Raw genomic sequence first — 6,369 nt, forward strand, 5'->3', positions numbered from 1 at the left:
TTGATAGTAAATTACTAAAATAAATGCTTTGAGCACCACGTAGAAGTGCTGTAAAAAAACTCACAGACATGTGAGCACCGCGGTGAATACGATAATTTAAGCTATAATCAAATTAGCAGTGAATATGCGGTAAAAATGGATGATGTTATGAGAGTAATAATATTATAGGTTCAAGCACATTAAGAAAATACAAGAAAACAAATATTTATGGCCTGAACATTACTGGATGTAGAAATTAAGAGCCGAGAAAGACACATCATGGTCAGTGCGACGAACATTGCAACTAAACATCTCAAAAGTTGAATCACAAGGGGAATTATAAATATATATTCTTCTCATGATTGCATAATCAATAATTATGCCCACGTAGAAGTGTACATATGATTTTGTTTTTTTTAGAGTGATTCAACAAAATATCGAATAGAATCGGGTTGTGGTCTCGTGGCTAGTATCTCGGACTAACGGATCAAAGGTCCGTGGTTCGAATCCCACTCTACCCCAAATTGATTCCCATTTTCTAATAGGGAGTTATTTACAACTCGGTGAAAATGGCCCTCAAAATTGAATATTTGGGTAAATCGTGAGAATGCAAATATTTATTTTTATAAAAAAAAAAACTTAAGCAAAGATGTAATTGATTCAATTTAATTGTTTTTTTTTAACAAACAATGTTTTTTTCACAAAATTCAATGATTGTCAATACCTCAGTGCTATATATATATATATCATTCTACGTTGAAATAAAACTGTTTTTTTAAGTATGGTATTATGCACTTCTACGTGGACATAACTCAATTGTTACATTATTATCATTTTAAATAATGAACAGATTATGTATGATAACCCCCGTGATATAACGCTCACATCCTAGGGTTTTAGATTTGATACCCGGTGATAGCAAAATTATATAAAATTTAGTTTCCTCAAGCCTGGGCGTTCTGTGCCATGTTGGGTCTCCCGGCTTATTGTGTTAAAAACAAATAAACTGTAAATATTTGCATAAACTCTATACTAAATAAGGGTTTATAGAAATAAAACCACTCTTTAATTTTTAAAGGTAACAAATATTTTTTTACTTAATAAATAAATTTAAAAACAGAATTTTTAACATAAATAATATTGCTTATTATATTAATTTATATTGCTAACTTATACAAAACTATAAGGTCTGAGAAACTTGTTATATTCTGTTAAAGTACATATTTTTTGTTTGCAATGTGTTGATTTTATCATCTTACCTAGCTATTAAATATGATCAATCATCTTAGATTCACAGTAAAAAAAAAACAAACTTTTTTCGTAATATACAGGCAATTGTAAGATGCAATTTTTTTTTAAATCATATAATATTTCATTGTTTTCTACAATAAAATCTCTATGGTACACAGTGGTCTGTTCAGTTGAAACTAAAATATTTTCAATTGAAAATACATATTTCTACAGCTATAAGTTAGAAAAGAAGTATATTATAGGCTATTTTTTCTTTGAAAATTTCATTAAAAAAAGTATCAAATGATGTTTTTAATGACCATTTTTTGTAAGCTAATCTGCTTCTTAGTTTGGTCAAGCTAACTGCATTATTTCACATAATATGTATGTGGCAATCTTATCGATAATGACATTATAGCTAGTCAACAATACGACAGGGAAAAAAAAATCATTAGAACTACATTAATTCAAAAATACATGAATGATGAATGTTTATATACATACAAATACTCCTTACTAATAAAAGTACTATCTAAAAGTCACCTTTATTATGTAAACTTCATTGATAGAAGCCAAACTGTTTAATTTGTAAAGTCTTATATGAAGTTGACTGGAAAAACTACAAAATGTTAACTTTATTAGAAATTTGAGCCAGAAAATATCCAGCCATAATCGGCAGAACAACATAAGCGACACATTTGGCAAATTGCGTTTTTTTAAGGAAAAGTGTTCCTTATTGCCCCCTGCACAAGTGTTAAAAACATCATAGCTTTATAAAATTCACCTGCCACATTTAAGGAAATGGTGAATGTTACACAGTGTGTAAAGTGGCCACTTAAACCAGCCAATGACAGGTCATAAGCCCTGTAAATGCCTTGACTTCCATATTTAAGGTATTCTCCATCCCTGTTGTAATTTGTTAATATTCATTTTTATTTATTTCATTTACTAAAAGAAAACAACAGCCAATTTTAACAACAAAAAAAAATACAATATTTACAAATAAACCAAAATTATAGGCCAATTATAGTTTTCTATATATTACTCCGCATCATTCCACTCATAAAAAAATTAAATATGTGGCTTTTAGCGTTTAAACTTATTGACATATTATTTTTAAGCTAAGCAAAACAACGTAACCGACGACTATGTAGGCGGTTATGCTAGCTCGCCACCAATAAATAAACCTGTCAGAGTTATAGGCAAAACAGTGTTACCGCCAATATCTTAAAAGCGGAAGGTATTTCAACAATTTGGCTGTCATTTCAGTATTGGCAGTAACCAACCATTATAAATCCCATTTACCAAATTAGTTTTTTATGGAACAAAAATTTAAAAAAACATTCTGCACAATTTACTATTTGTTCCTTACGTTCTTCTGCCGATTATGACTTGATATTAAACCTAAAGATTTACTGAAAACCGGAAGCCCAATAGGTTATAATTACCTGTCAGTGACACTGTTGAGGAGTGGACGAGGTGTGAAGAATACCTCGCCCTAGGAGGAAGAAAATTTAGATAGTGGACTGTATTGTTGGGAAGGAAGGTTGCGCAACTCCACTGACCTGCTGATGATGAGGCGCGACGAGTGCTGGAACCTGGCTGCTGAAGCCGGCGGTCGTGAGACGCTGGCACAGCTCGCTTGATGAAAGATTTGTGAAGCTCTTCACTTGTTTGATTTTAGATTAGTACTGCAATTTTAATGTTGTTACTGGCACTCACACGTAGAATTATTGTTGCGTGGAGTGCGCAAGGAAATGAGAAGAATGGGTGGGTAGATGTGGATTTGGTTGAGAGCTGGTCCGGGTCCGAACAGGGGCTGTATACACAAAGACAGTCAAATATTTAGTAACAGAAGGCGGTGTTCGAACTTTGCTCTACCACAACTTGTTTTCCATTCTGTAATGTGATCACTTAAACCAACCAATGACAGGTCGTCAGCTCTGTAACCGCCTATACTTCCATATTCCCCTCTTAAAATTGTTCTCCGTTCCTGTTGCAATAAGAGTCAATTGTTTCGAACAGTTATTTACAAATAAAAGGAAACAGTCCCAAAATTGAAATATTTGGATAAACCATAAAAATTCAAATATTTCTTTTAAAAACGTATGACATTATGAAGATAGTACTTAATTTGCATGGAGTATCAATTTACATACATTTGTTGGGTCAACGTGAAAATCCCAAAATCTGCAAAGGCACCATTTTGAGAGATCAAAGTTTAAATTGTAAATTAAATAAATATACAATAATATATTTAGTGAATTGCACACTTTAATACCTTTTATTGTATCTTTTTAAACATATCTTTAGTAACCTTTTAATGAATTATTTATTTACATTATGCGTAACAGGCACCTATGGTATAGCCCTCTGGGCGTTAAATGCATAAAAATAAAATAAATATATAAAAAACTGTATTAAACCAACTAAAACAAAATAGTAATCGCTTTATTGGTTGCGTACACTCTGTTTTAAACAAATTTTCATTGTATGTAATCAAAACTGGACAAAATGCAGATTTGCAGTTTCGGCGTTGGCCCAACTATAGTCCGTACTGTGAAGATGATAAACATATCAAAAGTGAATTTATACATTTTATATGGTGTTCTCAAAACTAAGACTAGATAAATATTACTTCTACGTGTTCTTAACTAATTGCCAAACCACATTTAACCCACACCCATTTATTTGGAACAACTTAAAATATACTCAAGCTCAATAAAAAAATAAATAACCTTTTTATCATTACACGTGTAAGGCCTATTTTATTGCTTATATGTCGATGGTGGAAAGGAAAAATTTCATAAGCGACATGGTCCAGCTTTAAAAGAGCCAATTTGTTTTTTTTTTTATCAATAAAAAATCTCATATCGTCGGCGATACTGCAATATTGCGTAACTACCAATTGAATTTTTGGCAAAGGAACCTCAAAAGCGTTCCGTTAATATATTACTTACGATTTTAATCAGCCAAAAATACTGCTGGAGTATTAGAAAAACTATCATCATTTAGAGTATTGGCTATTGGCTTTTAATCCCTATAATGAATTTACAGAAGTATCACTGACGGTATATACCAGTGGCGAATGGTGATTTTATTTACAGGTAAGCTATAAAAAATATCATATATTTGTACCTACATAGGAGGTACATAATATAATGTAAGTAATATATACTATAAATTGATATTTTTCTGTGGTTCTGTGTGATACAACAACTCTCATCCATGAAATCAACTCAAACGATGTAACTTCGTGATATATTATATTATATAGATATATTATCCATTAATTTAATATATAATTCATTAAAAAATACCACTATGAATTCAGTCGATATTAGGTATTCAATTGAAATGTCAACTGGCCGCATTGTTCTAGTAATTACTAGTGCTAAAAACGGCCGCGTGGAGTGCTATATGTTCTGCAATATGACGCATGAAAGTAATTATGGTCTTATGTCAAAAGTACCATCTCAAAAAAAATAGTCCTTAAGAAACAACGTTTGAAATACTGTATTCCAATTCAAGAATCTTCAAATAATTTGTGTAATCTGCAAGTTTAATCTAGGAGAAAAAACCCGCACTGGGGTTAATAAATTCAAAATATGGTATACTTATTTGTATGAAAAATAAGCTGGAATAAATCGGCTAGTTTCTTGGCTCACCGCAGGCGCTGGGCGCGCTTTATTAAAATTAAAATTTATATTAGGATAAAAATACAAACGGTGGAAATGATTTAAAATAAATGGTAACTATTTATTTGTTTTTCTGTAAATAAAGTAACAATAAAACATTATTATGGTTAGTCAAATATAATGGTAAGCTGTGCATAATCGCTTCCATACACGGTTCGCCCCTGGTATATACCTATCATTTTGGCGTGATTCCTACATAATTAAAATAAACTTTTAATATATGAGTTTTTTTATTAATTAAAGAAAAAACTTTAATTGGCTCTTCTATAAAGTTGGCTACATGGGAGAAATTAAAAAAATACAGAGCGATAAAAAATATCATAAAACTCCTTTAAAAAGAGTCAAGATTAGGGCATCTCATGGTGTACTGGCATTTGCCTACCATGATTTCCAGCAAGGACGGCTCTTCACCATCAACTTCACGTATATGGATGATAATATTACCAATTTTCAGTTTTAAATATTCTAGTGCTCAACTAGTTGCTATGACTTTGGCTAAAGTAAAAGGAAAAACAATGATCAGAAACATTTTTAAAAGATTGATATAAATACGTGAGAATGTGTTTATACAATATGACAGTACATTATTTATAAAATATTACAATTGGTGAAAGATAATCATTGAATGTTACTTAACACAATGTGTGTTAGTTTAATTATTAATATTTCAGAATATTGTGATTGTTTAAATCCACGAAGGAAACTTATTCTTTCCAATATAACACATACAGACAAAATATCTACATATATGTATATATCTGTGCCTCGGAGGCAGACAGATGCAAATCCAAACGTCAAATGTTCAACAATAGCCTAAAGAATCTACATTCTCTAAGTGATTTCAAATAATTCAGGACATTAATTAGTATTTTCAGAATATTGATGCATTGGTTCTTTCATTTTAAGACTTACATTTCTTCAAAATCAATGGACATGTTAACAAACTGGATACGAAAATCGAAATGTCATTTCATCAAATTCTGGATTTGCATCCGTCTGCCTCCGAGGTACAGATATATGCATTAATCAATAAGTGATAAACCATATTGGATAGTACAGAAGGGGACTTATAAACTTTCGACCTTCGAGAGACCCAGACATTTGTCAAAATTGAAAAATGAGAACTTCAAAAAATTTATGATTTTATCTTTGTTAATTTTGTTGAATTGAATTCCTTTTTTATACATGTATGTACATATTTTGTAATTTCATTGATTCAGTAAACTATCAATGCTGCAATAGGGTATTTTCACAAGTCGGGAATAACGTAAAAATATATTTGGAATGGATTTTTACAATTCTAATGATATACCTATCAATGTATTCAAAACAAGTTTTAATTTATAATTTTCGGGTTCAAAAATGAGGACATACTAAACGGCTGGCAGTTGGCATCACGTCATTTTGACGCCACGCGATACGACCGCTGAATGCGCTTCTAATAAATATTGCGTACAAGTTT

The sequence above is a fragment of the Micrasema longulum genome, unplaced genomic scaffold, assembly GCF_059751315.1.
Source record: "Micrasema longulum isolate JH-2025_06_02 unplaced genomic scaffold, ASM5975131v1 h1tg002281l, whole genome shotgun sequence".
Taxonomy (NCBI): Eukaryota; Metazoa; Arthropoda; class Insecta; order Trichoptera; family Brachycentridae; genus Micrasema; species Micrasema longulum.